The sequence below is a fragment of the Scyliorhinus canicula genome, chromosome 26 (genome assembly GCF_902713615.1).
Source record: "Scyliorhinus canicula chromosome 26, sScyCan1.1, whole genome shotgun sequence".
Lineage (NCBI taxonomy): Eukaryota > Metazoa > Chordata > Chondrichthyes > Carcharhiniformes > Scyliorhinidae > Scyliorhinus > Scyliorhinus canicula.
Window position 1 is genome coordinate 21,080,916 of NC_052171.1, and position 25,069 is coordinate 21,105,984.

At 52.2% G+C, this 25,069-nt stretch overlaps 1 protein-coding gene across 2 annotated transcripts in view; it reads left to right on the plus strand.

Moving 5' to 3' along the window:
- LOC119957425 (phosphatidylethanolamine-binding protein 4) overlaps positions 1–25,069 on the plus strand; it is a 581,902-nt gene that overhangs the window by 524,049 nt on the left and 32,784 nt on the right. The window contains exon 9 of one of the 2 annotated variants that reach the window (XR_005458803.1): positions 22,118–22,226. The exons of the other annotated variant lie outside the window; for it this stretch is intronic. The gene's annotated coding sequence lies outside the window, so the exon portion shown is untranslated. The remainder of the gene's footprint in view (positions 1–22,117; positions 22,227–25,069) is intronic. 2 annotated transcript variants of the gene reach the window in all.

Below are 25,069 nucleotides of genomic sequence, written 5' to 3' on the forward strand. Positions count from 1 at the left end.
AACGAGGTGTAACAATGAAGTCTTCAATGGGTAACTCAGTGCTTGTAAAGGGCCCTTCCTGGGACCCTCTGAGATAATGAGAGTCTTTCCTCTGATGAAGGGAAGGTCATGAAGCATCTCTGCCAACTTGGTCCATAATTTATTTTATAAACGTGGACTTTACACAAATGTTTATTTCTATTGGAGAAGGAACGTTCATTGAGTGAATAATGGAAGTCCTGAGCTCGAGGGTGGACTGCTAACACCGTATTCCCCACCCCCGCTTCTCCATTAGGAGACTGAGGTTATGTCTGAGCATCTGTGGTGAGCAAGATGAGGCTTCTGCTGCTGTGGTCCATGAGGTTGTTACATGTGATACGAGATTTACATGAACCATTGCACACATAGACCTCAACTGGGACTGTTTCTTTAAAAAGGGGAACAGCTGAGGCGGAAGATGCTGCCAGAGGGGCTCCAAATGCCACATGTTTGATATAAGCCTACACTGTATCTAATTTCCTCACCGTTGAAGGAACATTTGTAGTTTGCAGTCTGTTTCGGATTTAGCGCAGGGACTGAAACTGGTGGCTGATTAGTGGCGGCCAGCCATATGGATAATTCCTCTAAAGATACATCAAAGCTGCAAAGTAGCAGAGGTTAGGAACTGGCAAAGAGTTTTAATAGAAAGCACTTTAGCTGCACGTGTCCTGTGGAGGACCACACATCAGTGAAAGTGATTAATTACCAAGTGTCCTAAGAAACATATAATAGTGTAGTTACAAAAACCTAACTAGGCTAACTTCCTGCTCCAGACTGCACTCATCATGAAAGCGAGCCTTATTACAAGGAAGGAAGTTTGAATTCAGAAATAAAGGAAGTCTGCAATGCAACACACCACAGCTTGGGGGAGGGGAGAGAGCATGGAGGAAACAAAGCATGTGTGTAATCAGCGTTAAAAAAAGAAATGGGAGGAAGCGATCACTTAATTTCTGCAAATTATTCACTTGATGACCTTTAAGAAATCACCCTGACCAACCTCTAATATGTATTAATCTTTAGGAGATGGCGAGAATACCCACCCAGCCCTCAAATTATAAAGACATTCTGCTTTGAGTTTAGTGCGATTTTATTTCTTCCCCACCCTTCTCACCCTGTTCCTTTTCATACCCCCAATCCCCTCCTTGGTTCCCCCCTCCCTACACTCTCTACCTGCATTGGCGGAAAGCTAAACTCCAGTCCACATTGTGTCATACTGTCAGTGATACTGTCAGCAAACCCTTCAGGATATGGCAGTCGTGGCAGGTCGCTGGGGCTGGGGAGGCCACGGGGAGTGGTGGGGTATAGGCTTGGGAATTGTAGGGTTAGGGTTCCCTGTCTTCACCCGGTGAACTTGTTGATTGTGGCAAATCTGCAACCTTCAGAAATCAGAACAGAACAAATGATCAATCCGAACGTTCTCCTGCATTGCAGTCTAACATGGTAGCTCGCAAGTCTGTGAAATCCAACAGTTTTCCTCTCATCGTTTATAGTTGCAAACTGATGTGGTGGATCCATTTGACAAATTCACCATTATATTCATTCATAACGTGCAACTTTCATGCGAGGGACATGACAAACCTCCGGCCCCTGAGTCACTCAATGCCCACTTGCCACCGACTGAAATACCACTGTATGTATTTGGGTTCAGTTAGCATGAGGGGTAATCCATATCAGTCTGAAGTCACTTTGCCATGGACTGGCAGCTTCGCGGGAGAATAGGAACATCTTCTGGACAACATTCCTCCCTCACCCAACACCACCAAAACCAGATGAACTGTTGTTTCATCGCATTCAATCATGGGAACCTTTGCTCAAAATGGCTGTTGTATTCGCCTGCATAAAAATCTTTCTGGCGCTGTAAAGCCTATCATTCTCCGTGAATGATCTCTCTGCTCAAGGCAAGGAAAGGCGCTCTACAAATGCGTCATGACCAATATTCCTCCATCTCGAAGATATTCAACTCGTTGACGGTTGTGGCACCTTTACTGCAGTTTCCAGCAATGTTACTATTCCTGGAGAATTATTATTCAGATGAAGCACTTTGATGTGTCTCTTTGAGCGGTGACAATGTGTGAAATGAAAGCAAGTCTCTTTTGATTTTAATCGTGTTGTGCGATTGGTCAACTGTGGTAAACACCACTGGTAACACACGACGCGTATTACGGTGCTGCCACTGTACTACAGGTAACACGGTAAATCCCGGCCTGCTGGCTCCTCCCAGCAGGCGCTGTATAAAGTGTATGCTCTCCTGCGCTGCTTCCATTCTGGTTCCAGCTGCAGGAGGCTCAACATCTTGTGCAATAAAACGTCAATAGTTTCACCATTTTCATCTCGTGGCCATTCATATCAATTTATTGCACAAGATTTTTAGAAATGAATGTCTTAATCAAGCCTGATCGCCAGGAGCTGAACCCTCATGCAGCCGACGCCACGTCCACCTTCGAGCACTGGCTAGCCTGCTTTGAAGGAAGCAGCCACTGAAGCCCTCTCAGACCCGCAGAGGCCCCAGATCCTCTACTCATGGGTGAGCCCACAAGTTTTTCCCCTCATCCGGGGCGCGCCCACCTACACAGAAGCAATGGCGCTACTAAAAGGACAGTACATCAAGACTGTGAATCAGGTGTACGCCAGGCACCTCCTGGCCACGAGACGGCAACTCCCGGGGGAGTCTCAGGACGATTTCTTGTGGGCTCTACAGATACTCAGTCGGAACTGTAATTGCCAGGCAGTGTCAGCAGTCCAATACGCCCAACTACTAATCAGAGATGCTTATGTCACGGGCATTAAGTCTACTTACATTCGGCAGCAGTTACCGGAAGGGGGCACGCTTGACCCTACAGAGACTGTGCAGCTTGCTAACTCCCTAGAAGTGGCCTCCCGCAGTCTGGAGGCCCACACCTCCGACCGCGGGGCACCTTGGTGGGCATCGTGGGCCCCACCATCTGCCGACTCGGGTACACCTCAGGCCTGCGCCGCGCGGCAGCCAGCCAACTCCGGAGGGCCCAAATGTTATTTCTGTGGCCAGAGCAAACATCCCAGGCAGCGCTGCCCGGCGCGGAGTGTGACCTGCAATGGGTGTGGAAAGAAGGACCACTTAGATCTTGATTTTGAAAAATTTGCATCCTTGTTTACAAATCTCCCCATGGCCTCGTTCTCTCTCTCTCCCTGACTCAGCTTACAGTCCTCCAAGATATCTGTACTCCTCCCAATTCTGGTCTGTTGCAAACAGCAAATCTTCATGGCTCCAGCAATAGCGGCCCTGTCTTCAGCTGCCTGATTTTAAAGTTCTGGAACTCCCCGCACTGAACATTTACACCTTTTCCTCCGCCTTTTAAATCTGACTTTCCTTTGGTCATCTGTCTCAAAGTTCCTTCTGTGGCTTGGAGTTAAATAGGGTCCGATACAAGTCCCTGTGAAATGCCAGGACGTTTCACCGCATTAGCAACACTGAATAAATCCACCTTTCTGCCGTTCCAGTCATTTTTAATCATTTCAATTAATTCCGCTTCAACATTGTCCTTCACCCAAGAGGTGGCAACAGCTTGATGGCTGCTGTCAAACGCAGTCTGGTTTGGTTGAGAGGATGCATCCTTTAATATAAATATAATGCTGAAGCTGGAATCTGAAATAGAAACACAAAATACTGGAAACTCTCAGCAGGTCTGACAGCGTCTGGGCGGAGATGAGAGCGAACGTTTCGGGTCTGGATGACTCTTCGTCAGAACTGGAAATAGGATGAATTCATCCTGTTGTGATTGGGGGCTTGGTTGAGCAGGGGAAATGGATAGAGGGCTACCGATAGGTGGAGGCTGGGGAGAGATTGACAGATGTTGTGGAGAAACAGTCAAAGGGAGTGTAAATGGTGGTGATCATGGCTAAGAGGTGGCTGACGGTGGCACATCAACAGATCAGAATGAGTTAACAGCAAAAACTAAGTGTGTCAAATGAAAACGTGAAACAGGTAAGAGATGGCCTGGGCGCGGTGGGGAAAGGTGAGACAGTGGTAAGGGAAAAACAAAATGGAAAACAGGGTGAAAAGAGGGATGGAAAAGTTAATCAATGGAAGAAATTAAAATAAAGGTGAAGGAAAGAGTTTACAGTCTAAAGTTGTTGAACTCAAATATGGAAGGCTGTAATGGGCCTAATCAAGGTGAGGGGTGGGATTCTCCGTTTAAGTGTTGACGGCAGGAATTAATTTTGAGTGTTCGCTGGTCCTGATGGGGGCGCCAGTCCCGGAGACAGTCAGGACAGGCTAATGGGCCAACATTCACCCCACATGGAGTGAGTGCAATTCCTTTTTAAAAAAATAATTTTTATTCAAATTTTTCAACAACAAATTTTCTCCCAACAATAAAGTAGACAAGGTGTAGAAATAAACAGAAAGGAGGACCCACCCCCCAATACAAAACAATAAATTAATAGCAATACAAAAAAGAAGAAAATAGCAAACAAACCATCGCAAAAACAAACCCCCTTAACAAACCCCGAACCCACCCCCCCCCCCCCCCCCCCCCCCCCCCCCCCCCCCCCGCCCCCGGGTTGCTGCTGAGATTGACCACCCTGTACCTCTCCGGCAGAAAATCAAAAAAGGGCTGCCACCACCGGACGAACCCTTGTACCGACCCCCTCAGGGCAAACTTGACCTTCTCCAGCCTGATGAACCCGGGCATGTCATTGATCCAGGCCTCCAGGCTCGGGGGCTTCGCGTCCCTCCACTGTCAGAGAATCCTACGCCGGGCTACTAGAGGCGCAAAAGCCAGTGTACCGGCCTCTCTCGCCTCCTGCACTCCCGGCTCCCCAAAGATTGCAAGCCCCCAGCCTGGCTCCACCCTGGAACCGACCACCTTGGACAAAGTCCCCGCCACCCCCTTCCAAAACCCCTCCAACGCCGGACAAGCCCAGAACATGTGAGTGTGGTTCGCCGGGCCTCCTGAACACCTCCCACACCTGTCCTCTCCCCCAAAGAACCGGCTCATCCTGGCCCCTGTCATGTGCGCCCTATGCAGCACCTTGAGCTGAATTAAGCTGAGCCGTGCGCAAGAAGAGGACGAGTTCACCCTCCCCAGGGCGTTCGTCCACGTCCCATTGTCGATCTCCTCCTCCCACTTCGCTTTCAGTTCTTCCACCAAGGCCTCCTCCTCCTCCTGCATCACCTGATAAATTGCCGAGATCTTAGCCTCACCGACCCACGTCCCCGAGAGCACCCTATCCTGCACCCCCCTAGGCGGCATATACCTGAAAGCATTCCCGGGGGGAGGCCCCACTTCCCCTCCAACTCCTCTAAAGTCGCAAACTTCACATTGAGGAAAAGGTCCCCCATCCGCCTGATGCCTGCCCTATGCCAACTCAAAAACCCACCATCTATTCTCCCTGGTGCAAACCGCTGATTGCCCCGTAACGGGGCCCACACTGAGGCCTTCACTGCCCCCCTATGCCACCTCCACTGCCCCCAAATTTTGAGGGAAGCCACCACTACTGGACTCGTAGAGTACCTTGCCGGAGGGAGTGGGAGCGAGGCCGCCACCAAAGCCTCCAAACTCGTACCCACACAAGACGCCACCTCCAACCTCTTCCATGCGGCACCCTCCCCCCTCCATCACCCACCTACGAATCATTGCCACGTTCGCAGCCCAGTAATACCCACACAAGTTGGGCAACGCCAAGCCGCCTACCTCCCTGCCTCGCTCCAGGAATACCCTCCTCACTCTCAGGGTCTTCCGCGCCTACACGAACCCCAGAATACTCTTATTAACCCTCTTAAAAAAGGCCTTCGGAATCAATATGGGGAGGCACTGGAAAAGAAACAAAAACCTCGGGAGCACCGTCATCTTAACTGACTGGACCCTACCCGCCAAAGAGAGTGGCAGTGCGTCCCACCTCCTGAACTTCTCCATCTGTTCCACCAGCCTCGAAAAGTTTAGCCTATGCAGGGACCCCAGCTCCTAGCTATCTGCACCCCAAGATATCTAAAGCTCCTCTCCGCCCTCTTCAACTGGAGCTCTCCTATCTCCCTCTCCTGGTCCCCCAGGTGCAGCACGAACAGCTCACTCTTCCCCACGTTGAGCTTATAGCCCGAAAAATCCCCAAACTCCCCAAGTATCTTCAACACCTCTGGCATCCCCCCCCCGCCGGATCCACGATGTACAACAGCAAATCATCTGCGTACAGCGACAACCGGTACTCCTCCCCCCTCCCCCGCACAATCCCCCTCTAGTTCTTCGAATCCCTCAGTGCCATGGCCAAGGGCTCAATCGCTAACGCGAAGAGCAGGGGAGACAAGGGGCATCCCTGCCTTGTCCCCCGGGACAACCGAAAGTCCTCCGACCTCCTCCCATTCATCACCACACTCACCACCGGGGAGCTATACAGCAGCCTCACCCAGCTAATGGACCCCTCACCAAACCCGAACCTCCTCAGCATTTCCCACAGGTCGCTCCACTCCACCCTGTCAAAGGCTTTCTCCGCATCCATCGATGCTACTATTTCCCCCTCCCCATCCGCCGACGCCATCATCATAACATTAAGAAGCCGTCGCACATTAACATTCAGCTGCCTCCCCTTCACAAACCCCGTTTGATCCTCATGGATAACCATCGGGACCACATCTTCCACCCTCCTGGACAGTATCTTAGCCAACAACTTTGCGTCCATGTTGAGGAGCGAAATCGGCCTGTAAGACCCACACTGGAGGGGATCCTTATCCCGCTTCAGGATCAGTGAGATTATTGCTCTAGAAATCATCAGGGGCAGAGCCCCCCCCCCTCGCCTCATTCAGGGTCCTCACTAGCAGCGGGCCCAGCAGATCTGAAAACTTCTTATAAAACCACCGGGAACCCGTCAGGTACCGGTACTTTCCCTGTCTGCATGCTCCCCAGCACCTCCATCAGCTCCTCCAACACGATTGGGGCCCCCAGACCCTCCACCCGCTCCTCCTCCACTCTTGGGAACTCCAGCCTATCCAGAAAGTGGTCGTTCCCGCCCACCTCCCTAGGGGGCACCGCCTGGTACAGCCCCTCGTAAAAGGATCTGAACACCCCATTAATGTCCCTGCCACTCCGCACCAAGTTCCCGCCTGCATCTGTGACTCCCCCTATCTCTCTCGCTGCCTCCCGCTTCCGGAGCTGGTGGGCCAGCAACCGACTTGCCATCTCCCTGTACTCATATACCGCCCCCTGCGTCCTCCTCCACTGCTCCTCCGCTTTCCGGGTGGTCAGTATATCAAACTCCGGTTGGAGACTGCAACGCTTCATCGAAAGCCCCTCCTCCGGGACATCCGCATACCTCCTGTCCACCCTTACCATTTCTTCCACCAGCCTCTCCCTCTCAACCCTCGCCCCCCTCTCCCTGTGCGCCCGAATGGATATCAGCTCCCCTCCAACCACTACCTTCAGCGCTTCCCAGACCACCCCAACTTGCACCTCCCCATTATCATTAGCTTCCAAATACCCCTCTATACCCCTACGGACCCGCCCACATACTTCCTCCTCTGCCAGAAGCCCCCCATCTAACCCCCACAGCGGGCGCTGATCCTTCCCCTCCCCCAGCTCAGGGTCCACCAAATGCAGAGCATGGTCTGATATGGCTATCGCCGAATACTCCGCCCCCACCACTCTCGGGATTAGCTCCCTGCTGAGAACAAAAAAGTCAATCCGGGAATAAGCCTTGTGGACATGAGAGAAAAAGGAGAACTCCCTACCCCCCCCCCCGGCCTCAAAAACCTCCAAGGGTCTACCCCTCCCATCTGATCCATGAACCCCCTCAGCACCGAGGCCGCCGCCGGCCTCTTACCGTCCTTGACTTCGAACGATCCAGAGCCGGATCCAACACAGTATTAAAGTCTCCTCCCAAGATCAAGCCCCCCGTCTCCAGGTCCGGGATCCGGCTCAACATTCGCCGCATGAAGCTCGCATCGTCCCAGTTGGGGGCGTACACATTAACCAGAACCACCCGCTGCCCTTGAAGCCTACCACTCACCATTACATATCTACCTGCACCACTACATTACGTGTCCGCCACCACACTCGACGCAACAAACGACAAGCTCTTGCCAACCAAAATCGCCATCCCTCGATTCTTCGCATCCAGCCCTGAGTGAAACACCTGCCCAACCCAGCCTCAGCCTCACCTGATCCGCCACCTTAAGGTGCGTCTCCTGGAGAATAGCCACACCCGCTCCCAGCCCCTGGGACCGCTTCACCGGTCCATTCAGCCCCCTCACGTTCCATGTGACCAGCCGAATCTGGGGGGGGTCTGCCCCCTCCCTCTGCGCCGGTCAGCCATAGCTCTCCCTCGGCTCACCACGTGCCCGCAGAACCCCCCAGGCCCGTTCCCCACGGTGGCAGACCCCCCCCCCCCAACCTCCCCCTTCACCAGCAGTTCCCCATGGCCCCTGCAGCAGCAACCCGGTACCCCCCACTATTTCCCCCCCCAAGCCCCCCCCCCCCCCCCCCCCCCCCCAAGCTAGGGCCCCCCTAGCTGCGTAACCCCTTTCATTGCACTTCCGTAAGTCAGCCGACTCCTGCTGACCCCGGCTGCTCCCACCATCCCAACGACCCCCCCCCCGATGCAACACAACCACCACTCCACCCACCCAGTGCCGGCCCCGCCCACTGCTCCTCCAGCGCGGGAAGGAAACCCGCGCTTCCATCCGAAACCCTGCCCCCCCCCCCCCCGACCCAACACGCGGAAAAAGACGGGCACACGACCCAGCGGGACCGCGAACAGCTCCCCAACCCTCCACCAGCGAAAAAACGAAAAAGCACCCAAATAAATAAATAACAGCCCCAAAAAGCAGAAAAAGCAGAACAGCAAAAAGGCAACATCAAACACAGCCAATAAAACGAAAGGATACCAAGGAGGACAGAGCCTCCGGACTATGTACATCATTCCCCAGCCTCCCAGTCTTCAGTTTGAATCCAACTTCTCTGCCTGGACAAAGGCCCAGGCCTCCTCCGGAGAATCAAAGTAGAGCTGGCGGTCCTTGTAAGTGACCCAGAGGCGAGCCGGCTGTAGCAGGCCAAACTTACCCCCTTCCTGTGAAGCACTCCCTTCGCCCGATTGAAACCAGCCCTTCTCTTCGCCACCACCGCGCTCCAGTCCTGATAGATCCTGATCTCTGCATTCTCCCAATTGCTTCTCCTTTCCTTCTTCGCCCATCTCAGCACACACTCACGGTCAACGAAGCGGTGAAAACGGACCAGCACCGCCCGAGGCAGCTTGTTCGGCCTGGGCCTCCTCAACAGCACTCGATGGGCTGCAAGGGTCCTTGGAATGACCCCGCGCCCATTAAAGAGTTCAACATCACAGCCACATAGGCCCCCAAATCCGAACCTCCCAGCCCCTCCAGGAGGCCCAGAATCCGCAGGTTCTTCCAACGGGAGCGGTTCTCCATCTCCTCCATCCTTGCCAGCCATTTCTTGTGAAGCGCCTCGTGCGACTCCACCTTCACTGCCAGGCCCAGGAGTTCGTCCTCGCTCTCCGAGGCCTTTTGCTGTAGCTCTCGGATCTCTGCACCCTGAGCCGTCTGAGTTGCCATGAGCTTGTCCAGCGAGGCCTTAAACAGCTCCAGGATCTCAGCCTTCAGCTCTCTGAAGCAGCGCTGAAGCAGCTCCTGCTGCTCCTGCGCCCACTGCTGCCACGCTGCCGGTTCCCCGCCCGCCGCCATCTTGTTTTTCCTGCCTCGCACCTTTCTCTGCTCCAAAGCCGATTTTTTGACCGCTCCGCTCCTGGTCCAGTCCATGGACCGGCAGATAAGCACAGTGGATGTGTTCCCACCCGGGGAAAAGTCCAACCAGCACCGCTGCGGGTCCTTAAAAGAGCCCAAAAGACCAAAAATAGCGGGAGCTACCAAACGTGCGGCTTAGCTCCGCATCACCGTAACCGGAAGTCGAGCGAGTGCAATTCCAACTGATGCCGGTGACGGAGTCACTGGGGTCTGGATTGACATTGGAGAGCCTGACAGACTGGAGCTGCATGTAAAAACTTTGCTCCCCACACATTCTCATTCCAGCCCAGAGGAGAGCAGCGGACATTGCTGGACCCCGTGGGGAACACCCTGTTCCTCGGGATGGTAAGCCCTGAGAGGAGGTGGCACAGGCGGTGAGCACCGTGGGCCCCACTGCAAGGATCGGCCAGCAATGCCACAAGAAGCTGCATGGCCTCCTCAGGGGCAGCCCAGATGAGTCACCACCTCTGCTGCTGCACCCTGCCCCCCCCCCCCCCATCCCTCCCTCGTGGCCCCCAGCAGTCGGATGGGTAGACAGTGCTGCGTGAGGATGGGCAACCCCCCTAGGCCAGCCAGGGTGTGTCACCACCTGGCACCAGCCCCAGCCCCACACCCCGCACGTGCCCCCATCCTTGAGGGCGATCAGCCGCTGGCAGCTCCATCGCACCCCATCTTGCACCACAGGCTAACATGCAGCCCGCCATGGCCAGGTGCCCTGCAACACAGGCCACCAACTGCAGACCCCCTGTGCAGCCTGCGTCCGAGTGTCTCACACTGTATGAACTGACCCACGCCCTCAGGAGGAAACGGCCCACCGCCGGGAGCGGGAAAAGACGGTTGGGGACCCCCCGGAGCTGCGAGCCCTGATCATCACGGAGCAGAGGCCGATGGAGCTAGTCGGTGAGCCCCCAATGGATTGCGATGTCCCTATGGCACACAAGTCAGCCGTCTCCCCCCACACTACGCCTACCCGAGATCTCACGCGTGTAAAAGAGCAAATTACTGCGGATGCTGGAATCTGCAATCAAAAAAGAAAATGCTGGAAAATCTCAGCAAGTCTGGCAGCATCTGTAAGGAGAGAAAAGAGCGAACGTTTCGAGTCCAGCTCTGACAAAGGATCACCTGGACTCGAAACGTTCACTCTTTTCTCTCCTTACAGATGCTGCCAGACTTGCTGAGATTTTCCAGCATTTTCTTTTTTGATCTCACCGTGCATCTTGTCTTTTGTCTTGCACGATCACCTTCTGAAGAGGCCGGACTGTCCAGTGTCCCTCTTCCCCGGTGTTTGCGGTGGAAGCCTTGGGTGTGAGGGTCACAGCCATGGGTCAGGATGACCAAGGCCTGGGGTACAGTGTGTAGGCGGTGGCTGAGGCACAGGATAGGGCTGCCATGTACCAGGGCCAAATGGACATTGCCGCGACGCTCCAGATCGTGGCTCAGTCACAACGGGCCTTGGCTGCAGGCGCCGAGAGCATTGGCCAGGTGCTGGCTTACCTGAGCCAGTCACAGAGGAACATAGTCCAGTCCCTGTGCTCCATGGCCACGAGCATTGAACCCCTGATCGAGACGAGAGCGGGCCTCCAGGACTGGCAATGGCAGATGAGTAGGTTGAGTAGACTGGGACTGCACTCGTTGGAATTTAGAAGGATAGAACATAGAACAGTACAGCACAGAACAGGCCCTTCGGCCCTCGATGTTGTGCCGAGCAATGATCACCCTACTCAAACCCACGTATCCACCCTATACCCGTAACCCAACAACACCCCCCCCCCCCCCCCAACCTTACTTTTTTAGGACACTACGGGCAATTTAGCATGGTCAATCCACCTAACCCGCACACCTTTGGACTGTGGGAGGAAACCGGAGCACCCGGAGGAAACCCACGCACACACGGGGAGGACGTGCAGACTCCGCACAGACAGTGACCCAGCCGGGAACCGAACCTGGGACCCTGGAGCTGTGAAGCATTTATGCTAACCACCATGCTACCATGCTGCCCAAATGAGGGGGGATCTTATAGAAACATTTAAAATTATGAAGGGAATAGATAGGATAGATGCGGGCAGGTTGTTTCCACTGGCGGGTGACAGCAGAACTAGGGGACATAGCCTCAAAATAAGGGGAAGCAGATTTAGGACTGAGTTTAGGAGGAACTTCTTCACCCAAAGGGTTGTGAATCTATGGAATTCCTTGCCCAGTGAAGCAGTTGAGGCTCCTTCATTAAATATTTTTAAGGTAAATATAGATAGTTTTTTGAAGAATAAAGGGATTAAGGGTTATGGTGTTCGGGCCAGAAAGTGGAGCTGAGTCCACAAAAGATCAGCCATGATCTCATTGAATGGCGGAGCAGGCTCGAGGGGCCAGATGGCCTACTCCTGTTCCTAATTCTTATGTTCTTATGTTCTTATGACGGAAGAACCCCTGGAACTCATTTTGGCCACACCCCTGCCCCAAAGGGTAGCCTGGGAGCCATCGGGCACCCTGAGGGAGGAGGAGGTGGTGGGGCCCATCCCACAGGGGAGGTGCAGGAACACCACAGCACCTCTGAATCTGTCCCAGCTGACACTGGCACATCTCAAACGGTCATCACACTTCCCTCTGATATCTGCTCTCACTGCCAAGGAAGCTCTACAAAGATTATCCTGGGAACATGCTGCCTGTCGGGCCAAACATTTTGGCCGGTTGTCTCAAGTACAAGATTAAGCATAACAAAGTCCTCTTTTGCCATTTTCTGAATTTCCTTATTCTCAGCAAAATACTTTCTTCAGGGCTTGGCTGTATGGGCAGCCATCCAAGTGGTGGATAACCATTAACGATTGATTGCTCTTCCTTGATTAGTCCTGTCCTTCTCGTAGGTCTGAACCCTATTAATTTCTCACAGGCAGAATTGGGTGGCACTAAATCACCTGTGACACCCGAAAGTCGGCCAGGCTCATCGAGGCCTGGTTGCTCCTCCCTCGCGGCCCATTTGACAGCCGGCTCCCCAGCCTCACAGGCAGGCTCCTGCTCCTCTGGGGCTGGCTCCTGTTTTGCGGGGTCCTCCAGCACCTGTGCGTGTAGCCTCAATGCATCCACAGGAGCTGCTAAGGCCACACAGAAGGCCTTTGGGGCAGCACGGTAGCATGGTGGTTAGCATAAATGCTTCACAGCTCCAGGATCCCAGGTTCGATTCCCGGCTGGGTCACTGTCTGTGTGGAGTCTGCACGTCCTCCCCGTGTGTGCGTGGGTTTCCTCCGGGTGCTCCGGTTTCCTCCCACGGTCCAAAGATGTGCGGGTTAGGTGGATTGGCTATGCTAAATTGCCCTTAGTGTCCTAAAAAATATAAGGTTAATGGGGGTGGGGTTGTTGGGTTACGGGTATAGGGTGGATACGTTGACTTGAGTAGGGTGATAATTGCTCGGAACAACATCGAGGGCCGAAGGGCCTGTTCTGTGCTGTACTGTTCTATGTTCTATGTTCTAGAAGGCAACACCAAAGTCCATTCTCTGCAGGGTGAAAAGGCATATTAGCATGGTGCGTACTCCGGTGCCCATCCAGGACCAACAGGGTATACGGTGGCCCTGGGTTGCACTGCAGCTGCAGCCCCCGCATGTCCCGACTTCCCAGGCCCAGCCCCCACCCCTTGGCCATATCCCCCCAACACCTTGCCTTCCATACCGCACCCGGGCCCCATCGGTGCCTGGCATCGGAGAGTCTTTAACCCCACCACTTTTAGCTGTTGGCAGGGGTACCAGTGGCTTGCACTACCGATGTCAGCGATACGCTCTGCATCCCCTGTCATGCAGGATGGAGGGGAGCAAGGATTAGGGCAGGGCTTGGAGACAGCTGGTGGTCCTGTCGAGTGGGCGAACTGATAGTGTCCCGGGTGAGGCCTTTGCCCTGAGAGGGGCAGTGCGCCAGGGAGGGTGCCAAAGGCCACAGTGCATGTGTCCGCTGTCCTGTCCAGGGGTGCGCTGTGCTCTTCCCCTGCGGCCCCTGCGTGGGGTTGTGCTTCTGATGAGCGAACTGATGAGTGCCAGCACCTGGTGTGCCACTGGGTTAGCATGGCGAACCTATCCCATTGATGGGTCAGCTGGGGATTGAGGGTTTCCGGGGGATGGCCTGGGGGGCAGCCATACGACCGATGATGCTCTGCACATTTACAGGACACAGTGGGCAGTCAGCGGGTGCATAGCCAGATCGCTGCCTTGCAGGCTGTGGCAATGCTGGTCCATGATTGGCCACCCCGATCCCGGGTCGGGGCACTCTGAACTCACAGCCTGTCTCCGGGTCGGTCCCCGCGACTTCCCCGGCCCAGGTAGACACCCCCAGCCAGCGGCACAACTGTCAGTCCATCATTGCGATTTTGGAAACTTTCCTTACCTCCTCTCTCTGTCCCTCAGCAGCTACGCGGCCCGCTCCCCATTTCTAAATACCACAAGTGAACCGAGCTGGCAACACTTCCGCTTGGCGGGGGCAGAGCATCGGGGAAGCCTGGAGAATACTAGGCCAGACCCGGTAATGATATGCTAACTCATGCAAATGCCACCGGAACATGGAGGTCAGTTCAGCACATGGCACCAACGTCGATTTTCGGCAAATGAACGATTCTCCGCCCGATTACAGTTCGCGATTCTGTGGTCGCGAAGCGTAGAGTCCAGACCAAGGTGTTTGATGGTTGCATTGGGCGTCACTGTGACATTGTAGCAGGCCAAGGATGGACATGTGGACATGGGAGCAGAACGGGGAGCTGAAATGGCAAGTGACAGGAAGGTCTGTGTCCTGCTTACAGACTGAGCGAAGGTCTTCTGCAAAGCAGTCACCCAGTCTGTGTTTAGAATCCTGAGTGTAGAGTAGACCACATTGGGAGCAGTGAATCCAATCGCCCAGATTGAAGGAGGTGCACGTTAGGTGCTGCTTCACCTGTGTTTATACCTCCGGACGATGAGCAGGGAGGAGGTAAAGGGGCAGGTGTCGCACTTTCTGCAATTGCATGGGAAGGTGCCGTGGAAAGGGGGTGAGGTGTTGGGGAGGGTGGAGGAGTGGACCGGAGGGAATGTTGACGGGAGGGTTGAGGGGAAGATGTGTTTGGTTATTGCTGGAGGATAGTTCTTTGAATGCGGAGGCTGGGTGGGGTGAAGAGTGAGGGCAAAGGGCACCCTATCCTGGTTCTGGAGGGGAGGGGAAGGGGTGAGAGCAGGGGTGCGGGTGGTGGGTCAGACACGGTTGAGAGCCCTGTCAACCACAGTAGATGGCTGTGGTGGCTCGCGACGCACACACTGGAAGCTTCCTGTGATTAACAAAGAGGTTTATTGGTGAAAGGGAAATGTCGTTGAATAACAGGCACCAAACACTTTGCAGCAGGTCTTAACACGTGGGCGCCAGGGTCCACACTGCCTGGGGTCCTGCTCCCCGAGCCCGCACAAACTTCTTAGTGGCCGGGGTTCGGGCACTCCCTTGCGATTGGCCACGAGTTGGTCATGTACTCAGTGGACGAAAGAGAAAATGTTGGAAAATCTCAGCAAGTCTGGCAGCATCTCCAGGGTCCTAGGTTCGATTCCCGGCTGGGTCACTGTCTGTGCGGAGTCTGCACGTCCTCCCCGTGTGTGCGTGGGTTTCCTCCGGGTGCTCCGATTTCCTCCCACAGTCCAAAGATGTGCGGGTTAGGTGGATTGGCCATGCTAAATTGCCCGTAGTGTCCTAAAAAGTAAGGTTAAGGGGGGGTTGTTGGGTTACGGGTATAGGGTGGATACGTGGGTTTGAGTAGGGTGATCATTGCCCGGCACAACATCGAGGGCCGAAAGGCCTGTTCTGTGCTGTACTGTTCTATGTATCTATGTATCTGTAGGGAGAGAAAAGAGCTAACGTTTCGAGTCTGATGACTCTTTGTCAAAACTAACAGTCAGAGAAAGTGGGAAAGATTTATACTGTGGAGGAGGAATGAAAGATTTACATAGAATTTACAGTGCAGAAGGAGGCCATTCGGCCCATCGAGTCTGCACCGGCTCTTGGAAAGAGCACCCTACCCAAGGTTAACACCTCCACCCCATAACCCAGTAACCCCACCCAACACTAAGGGCAATTTTGGACACTAAGGGCAATTTATCATGGCCAATCCACCTAACCTGCACAGCTTTGGACTGTGGGAGGAAACTGGAACATCCGGAGGAAACCCACGCAGCATGGGGAGGATGTGCAGACTCTGCACAGACAGTGACCCAAGTTGTGAAGCGATTGTGCTGTCCACAATGCTACCGTGCTGCCCCAGAAACCCAGGGAAACCGGGTGCTAATGGCCACAGATACCAAGGGGAAAGAGTGTTAATGGCAGTCCCCAGAGAGAACGAAAGATGTGAAAGGTCAAACAGCAGGGAAACTAACATCAGAGGATGAACTGTAGGTGTGGGGGGAGAGGAAGGGGGAAGCAAAGAGGAGAAAGGTGCAGGAAAGGTGGATAAGATTGGGCGGGGAAAAATTAAATGTATATGAAGAAAGAAAGAAATGGTAAAAGACAGTTAAAATGAAATGAAAACAAATGGGTCGAGGTGGGGCTGATCATCTGAAGTTGTTGATTTGGATGTTCAGGCCGGAAGGCTGTAGCGTGCCTAACCGGAAGATGGACGTTGTTCCTCCAGTTTGCGTTGTGCTTCACTGGAACATTGCAGCAGGCCAAGAACAGACATGTGGGCCTGGGAGCAGGGTCTTTTGTTAAAGTGGCAAAATGTACTCAGTGGAACCCGCCCTCAAAGGGGTCGTGGTGCCACAGTCGGGAAACCACGACTAAGGAAGAAGGAAGACATTTCAGCAGCACCGTTTTGGCAAGTGGCATCATTGGAACAGATGTGACGGAGGCGAAGGGACTGGGAGGACGGGATGGAGTCCCTCACAGGATGTGGGGTGTGAAGAGCTGTGGTTGAGGATGCATTCTTTACCGGCCTCAGCTCAAAACCAGTTACACCAGCTGCTGGAGGAGAAGAGGGGAGCAAACAGAATTGAAGGCAGCAAACAACATTGGCATTTGATTTCTCCTCTGGCAAATAAGCTGATGCTGCGCTGCTGCTCCTTAACATTTCATTAACTCACACCATGTTTCCAAGTCCTGAACTGCTATGAAGATGCAACTCAAGTGAAATATGTTGCATTAATTAATATCAACTCATTAGTTTAGATGATTAATTGCTTGTTCCTCCATTTCAATTTGAATTAACCCAATTTCACAAAAGGTAACGGAACATTAAAGGAGATCTAAGACCATCAATGTTTACCTGTGGGAATCTTGTACACTTCAGATTCCATGAGCAAAGGCCGTCTCAGTTCACAGCTTGAGTCTCCAGAAGGGGAGCATCTGTTTCTTCATTGTTCCTTCACGGTGCCTTTCTGTTCAATAGCCCAGATATTTAGGGGCATTTGTTTTGTGGGGTGCTTGGGAGGCCGCTCCCTGAACTTGATTTATAGCTCTGAGGATCCCTGATATTGGACCTTTAATTTTATGCAATTCAATTCTTTAGGGAATGAATGAGAAAAAAACCCAGCAAGGAGTGAAACACATGTCAGGCAACAGGGCTGGGGGATAGGGATGGACTTTGCATGTCCAGCCAGGGAACATTGTGAACTAATTAATTAATAATCGTTATTGTCACAAGTCGGCTTACATTAACACTGCAATGAAGTTACTGTGAAAAGCCCCCAGTCGCCACATTCCGGCGCTTGTTCGGGTACACAGAGGGAGAATTCAGAATGTCCAATTCACCGAGTTACGAAAAATCGGGAAGCTGGCGTCAAAAACGGGCGCGGGGGGGGGGGGGAGAATAGCAGGAGGGCGTCGGACCAGCGTGTCCGTAAAAATTTACGCCGCCCGCTATTCTCCGATTTTTCGTAAGTCAGGAGAATCACGCCCCACGTCTTTCGGGACTTATGGGAGGAAACCGGAGCACCCGGAGGAAACCAACGCAGACACGGGGAGAATGTGCAGACTCTGTTCAGACAGTGACCCAAGCCGGGAATCGAACCTGGGACCCTGAGATAATCGCTGCCATGACTCGGGGAGGGGTGGTGCAGGAGAGGGTGAGCAGATGAGCAGCCAGCAGGGAGGTTTGACACCTCTGCATTCTGCTATGTTATTTTGGTTGGTTGGTTTGTGATCCCTGGGTCTTGATTTCCCTGTGTGCGGCCCAGAATACGCCAGCTGTTCAGGGTTAGTACAACCTTGGTGAGGAGAACCAGAAGGTAAAACCCAGTTTGGACAAGTATTTTCCTTCTGGACAGACATGGGGCTGAATAAAATGCTGGAGCGCTGAAGGCAGGGTCTGCATCCACAAGTCAGCAGTTTTCGTATTTCTGGTCCCATCTTCGGAACGCACCAGACAATGTGTCGATTGGGGTTAATGAAGGTAAAGTGGGAGGGGGTGTTGGTTTGAGGCCTTCATCCCATCCAATGAATGCTGTAGGATAGAACATCCGGCCACTAAGGTCATAGGTTGTGACTCAGGACAAGGTCATGGCCAAACTTTATAGCTCCCTCTGACACAGGACAGTAATGTGTGCTCTCGGCACACTTCATCAATAGCGCTGATACTCTTTGTTTGTTCAAGCCTTCTCCTTGAATAACATTGGGTTGAAAAATGATCAGTGGACACAGAAGGTGAAGGATTGAGTAAGTGGATTGGAGATGTTTTCATACGCAGTTGGTGATCTCTTCTGCGAGCCTGTCTCAGAGTGATATGACCATGGCTCTTGATAGTTCTGGATAACCTGAGTCATCTCCTGCATTGTGTGTCTGACCATTGCAGACAGCTCAATCTCTGCCTTCAGGCTACAGGGACTGTATGAGACCTTTCATGCCCCCGCTGAGGCTCTCTGACTGGCTCCGGACCTCAATGTTCTGTCGTTTCACGCACCACCAGTGTACCCCGCACCTTCTGCTCTGCCCTGCGTCCTCTCACCCTCACCCTCTTTCCCTCCGCACCAGCTGCTGTGGACCTCCGCCATGGCTGGTGCAGAGACGAACCCCCCCCCCCCCCCGGGCATGCGCTGGGATGATGCCAGCACAAGCATGAGCCTACCCGCGCCGGCCGGCGGAGGCCCTTTGGCTGTTCATTCAAATGTGCACCCGCTACTATCACCATGTACTCAGCGCTGAGCTGAGATTCTCTGCTCAGCTACATGTTTTAAACCCATCCCAGCAAGCTTACCATGAAACAATGGATTCCCAACGTGCCCTGATTCTCACTCTCATGTTGAATTATTGCCTTCAGAGTATTTAACAGCAGTCAATTGGGCAGTTAACTGAGATTACTGTATATATTTCCAGCACGGGGGGAGTTCTGATTTTTAAGCCTGCCTGCACACCATAATATTCGGTTAACACAACCGAAACACATTAAAGAAGCCATCCCCTATGGACAAGCCCTCCGTATACACAGGATCTGCTCAGACAAGGAGGAGCGCAACAGACACCTACAGATGCTGAAAGATGCCCTCGTACGAACGGGATATGGCGCTCGACTCATTGATCGACAGTTCCACCGCGCCACAGCAAAAAACCGCACCGACCTCCTCAGAAGACAAACACGGGACACCACTGACAGAGTACCCTTCGTCGTCCAGTACTTTCCTGGGGCGGAGAAACTACGACATCTTCTTCGCAGCCTCCAACACATCATCAGCGAGGATGGACATCTTGCCAAGGTCATCCCCACACCCCCACTACTGGCCTTCAAACAACCGCGCAACCTCAAACAAACCATTGTTTGCAGCAAATTACCCAGCCTTCAGAACAGCAACCACAACACCACAAAACCCTGCCAGGGTAATCTCTGCAAGACATGCCAGATCATCGACATGGACACCACCATTACACGTGGAAACACCACCCACCAGGTACGCGGCGCATACTCGTGCGACTCGACCAATGTAGTCTACCTCATACGCTGCAGGAAAGGATGTCCCGAAGCGTGGTACATTGGCGAGACCATGCAGACACTGCGACAACGAATAAACGGGCATCGTGCGACTATCAACAGGCAGGACTGTTCCCTTCCAGTTGGGGAACACTTCAGCAGTCAAGGACATTCAGCCTCTGATCTCCGGGTCAGCATTCTACAAGGAGGCCTTCAGGAGACGCGACAACGCAAAATTGCTGAGCAAAAACTTATAGCTAAGTTCCGCACGCATGAATGCGGACTCAACCGGGATCTGGGATTCATGTCGCATTACATTCGGCCCCCATCAACAAGCCTGGACTTGCAGAGGCCTACCGACTGAACTGGCTTGGGACAATTCACACCTCTTTAACCTGGAGTTACCTCTCTCTCTGCATCTTTGATGATTTGATTGCCTGCAGGGGCTCGCATTCCGGGGCATCTCTGACTGTGTCTATATAAACATTTCTGGAACAAGCCTTTCCATTCACCTGAAGAAGGAGCCGTGCTCCGAAAGCTCGTGTTTGAAACAAACCTGTTGGACTTTAACCTGGTGTTGTAAGACTTCTTACTGTGCTCACCCCAGTCCAACGCCGGCATCTCCACATCATGGCTACCATAATATTCAAAACTGATGTGATGACGTTGGAAATGCCACCCAATGGTACATCTCCAGATGTGGAAATTGCTCTCATTTTGGAAGCATATTATTCAGCCCCTGGTTTGCATATGCAAAGACTTTGAGATCTGCTTCAGGCCAGAGTAACGATGACAACAACAGTATTCATTCTTATAGCGCCTTTAGCTGAGTAAAATACATCAAGAGACTGCACAAGAACATTATCAACCAGAATTTGACACCGGATCATATAATGACCCTACCAGTGGAATGGCTCCTCTCGCCCCCCCCCCCCCTCCCCATTCCCGTAACAACCTCCCTGAACAGGCCCTGGAATGTGGTGACTAGGGGCTTCATTTGAAGCCTACTTGTGACAATAAGCGATTTTCATTTCATTTTTTTCATGAGATCGTAGTAGAGTTGATCAAAAGCTTGGTCAAAGAGGTAGGTTTTAAGAAGTGTCTTAAAGGAGTAGCGAGGTAGAAGAGTTTAGGGAGGGAATTCCAGAGCTCCGGGTCCAGGAAGCTGAAGGCACAGCTGATGCAACCGTTAAAACTGGGAATGCTGAAGAGACCTGAATTGGAGGAGCCACAGAATTCTGGAAGCAATTCCGGAAAGAGAGAGAGGCGAAGCCATGGAGGAATTTGAAGACAAGGATGAGCATCTTAAATATGAAGTATTACCAGACTAAGAGTCACACTGGATCAGCGTGCACAGGGTTGATGGGTGAATGGCAAGTTGGGACACAGCAGCAGAGATCTGGAGATATTCAGGTTTATGGAAGGCGCACTTTGGAACAGTCGAATGTGAGAGCAACAAAGGTTTGTGGATGGGGATAAAGGATTCCTCTTGATTGTCCTTACACAAACTGACAAAGAGCACAGTTCTGGGGAGTCGAGGGGGAGTAGAATAAGGTGAGTTACTCTTGCAGAGACCCAGCATTATGTGTGAGGCCAAAGGTCTCCCTCTGTGCTATAAACATACATTGGATTGCAGTCAATGCAGCTTTTGAAAAATGGGTTCTGTCAGCTACCAGACCTGGACCCATGTCTTATTCTATTTGGTGTATTCCCCCCGCTCCCACATCACCCTGGGAGAGGACCAGGTGGTAACCCCTCAGAGCATGAAAGGGGCCTGGACTCATCTACATTCCAATTTTATCCCACGTATGACCCTGTGAGGAAGCAGCTCACCTAACTTAGCGGTGACATGACCAAGATCAGCAACCCACTGTGTGGGCAACGACAGGGTACTGTCCCTCATTGTAGTAATCATGTCACAACACAGCCATATATATGACTCACTGCATAGCTTTACTTAAAGAGAAAGTGTGATTACCAACAGATCTATGTGTCCTGGAGGTGAATCAGTTGTCAGATATCGGAAAAGCAGTAGAAATGCAATTCAGCCAAAGTTTATATTGTTATGTGGGCTGTGAAAGGTAGAAAGGACATGTGAGTTCTGTGTTCAGGCGAAGGGGTAGTGCGCACATTATGCAGAGTAACTTGCAAAGTTTCTGCAGACACCCCCGAGTTCCAGGTCTCTCCTGCTCCAGCACCCACACAGGCAAGCGAGCACACCTATCTGCTTTGTGTTTGCAGTTAATTTCTCAGGTTCCTGGAAAATGGCAGCCCATTTTGTTTCTGTCTCAGTGACACCCAATGCGCCTTCACTCAGGGGACGCCACAAGCTTTGAAAAAAAAAAATCCTTGAGTCGATCAGCATAAAACTACAGAGCGGGCATTAAAATAAAGCACAGGTCCTCACATTTGTTTTTTTATCATTGTGTTTTTTTTTAAACAAGAAAGTTGACTGAGTTCTAAATGTGGAAATCTTTTACTGCTAATTATGTTCAAAGATCAAGGAAATACGTAACATTTAAGAGGAAGTGGGCAGCTGAGCCACTGACCACAGATTGTAATGGAACAGTGCTCGTTGAAGAATGATTCTGGTTCTATTTCTGTCAGGTACAATTCTTATTGATTTCTAATAGATCCTACTGTAATGTTTCCTTTGATCAGAGATTGGCATTAAACATTTGCATTAATTTCCATTGCCTGAAAGTCACTGTAAACATACAACATACAACCAATTTCCACTTCCATGGCCCTTCTCATTGAAAGTTCTGCTAATGTTGCAGTAGTAACATAAAAGTATTTTTGAAAGAAGAAATAATTTTATTTGCACGGCACCTTTCACGACCTCACAATGCCGTGAAGTATTTTGACTCAATTAAGTACTTGATGAAGTGTAGTCATTGTTGTCAAGTCGGAGTATACCGAGTATTGTTGCAAGAATGTACAGAAATGAATGCATAGGAGAAACATTCCAAAACGCTATTCCATTGGGCGCAGATTTGGCATGATAAAGACAAAAGCTCCGACTGATGAATATTGCTTTGCCGAAATTGGACTCACGATGTGCAATTCACAATTAATGGGGTTTGCAAAATGCATCAGCAGTCAAGGGGCTGGATACTCCGATTTTGAGCCCATGTCCAGAGGAAGCGCCTGGTCTTACGAGTGAAATGTCATCGACTCCCCTGCACCGATGCTCTACCCGGTGGGGGAATAGCAGCCGTGCCAAGTAAAGCCCCCCGACTTTACCTGCAGATACAGATGCCGATTGGCCGGATCCGTGGCTGCGTATGCGCACGGTGGCAGCCAGCAGCGGACGCGCAAGGACCCGGCCTGCCAGACAGTGCCCCCTTGTAACCCCCCTCGACACCCCCGGACCACATGTCCCGCGCCTTCAGGAGGCGGAGCATCGGGGGAGGGCCTCAGGTGATGTGCTGAAGGGGCGGAGCATCTGAAAAACAGTGCCCCCCCCACCCCGATTCCGGTGTAAAAACGGATTCTCCGGCCGAACGCGATTTCGGCATCGGCAATCGGAGAATCCCGCCCGTGGACTCTTCTGTTTTAGAATGCGACCTGTGACGGTAAAATGGGGCACACAGTTCTCCCCTCCATCTGAGCGCATTGTCCCGCCGTCTCAGTTAGGACAGCTCACCAACATTTTTACCAATTTCCTCAGAGCAGACCCCAAGGTGGTGAGCTTGAATTACGTGGCATGGCCCCCCGCCACAGGGCATCCCGGGCAAAGATGGCAATGAGGGAGCCTCAGACCAGTAGCGTCGGTCAACCCCTGTCACTTCAATTCCAAGGTTCCTCGTCAGGAAGGCTGGAACACTATAGCTACCGGGAAACGATTCCTTTTGTAACAGATCACGGACAGAATGGTTATGTTCATAAACGTGAGAGTAACGTGTGGTGAAAGGGATGAGAGAATGACAGCGGGAGGAGTGTGGAGTCGCCAACAATCCTTTATTTAAAAATTCCTGGTCGAATAACATTCACTAGCTAATAACGCACCTGAATTTGAGTGTAACATCTGATTTACCCAAAGTTTTAACTCCATTATTCAAATAGTCCTTTACATGTTCATACATCACACACTGAATATAACTGCGTTGTTGACACAAACCCTGGCAACACAGAAAAAATGAAAGCTTTACCCCATATCTGTGTTTTCATTTTCTCAAAAAGCAGCAGTACAAAATTTACAGAACAGGCCCTGACTGGTGTCCTCTGGATCATGAAAGATGCTCCTGGATCAGAGCTGAGAGCTGGTCAAAGAGGGAGACATTTGCAGTGAGAAGGAAAGTTTGCACCAGGTAGTCCCTCACTCTGAACCTGCCTCCCTGAGATGTCTGACTACTGCGGTTGGGCTGGTGGTGATATGTGGAGCTGGGCTGCAACATGGGATGACTGAGGGTCCTCTGCTCAGCTGTTGAGGAACTGAGGGCTGTGGGACAATATCTTAGAGACATTTGGAGGACAGGCCAGGGTTCATTGTTGAGCATAAGTCAGTTCCAAATAATAATCATCTTTATTATTGTCACAAGTAGGCTCACATGGGCAGTGCAATGAAGTTACTGTGAAAATCCCCAGTCGCCACACTCCGGTGCCTGTTCGGGTACACAGAGGGAGAATTCAGAGTGCCCAATTCACCTAACAGCACGTCTTTCGGGACTTGTGAGAGGAAATCGGAGCACCCGGAGGAAACCCACGCAGACACGGGGAGAACATGCAGACTCCGCACAGACAGTGACCCAAGCCGGGAATCGAACCTGGGACCCTGGCGCTGTGAAGCCACGGTGCTAACCACTGTGCTACCGTGCCGCTCAACTACATTCAGAATCTCCGTTGTGTGCCTGGCGACAAACGCGGTAATCTCTGGGGCCTCAACATGGGCTCCAGACGATCTTTAAAAAATGGGCTGGTGGGACATTGTCAAACTGCATAGAAGTGGAGCTACCATTCTCAATTGTCGCAGATTACCACAACCACCTCCTGTCTCCTTTGGTGGATGAGAGTCAAAGATGTAACCCTAGCAGCATAAGCACGGTGGTGATCCCCGCCATGTGCCCGCACGCCCCCGCACCTTCCTACTGCCCCCACTGACCCCAGGTTTGTTGGGTTGACAGGATTACCAATCCCAGGACAAATCGCAAGCTCTCAGTACGAGAGCACCTTTCAGTTAAGCCTCGTCGCAGCACCGATCGCAACCAATCGGCAGTAAAACAGCAGCCCACTGGGCTGTTTTTGTATTTGCAGAAGCCCTCCAAATAATGCAAGTATCCTCAACCTTTCTGCATTGTATGGTTACAAAAGAAACCACAAGGTTTGAGGAGTTAAATGGAATTCAGTCCGCAGCACCCATTGCTGTTTGTGTCAGCTAAAGACTTATCACAGTGCAGAGTCTGTGGCGGTTTTGACGAGTATCTGCACACGAGAGAAGTAGGAAAAAC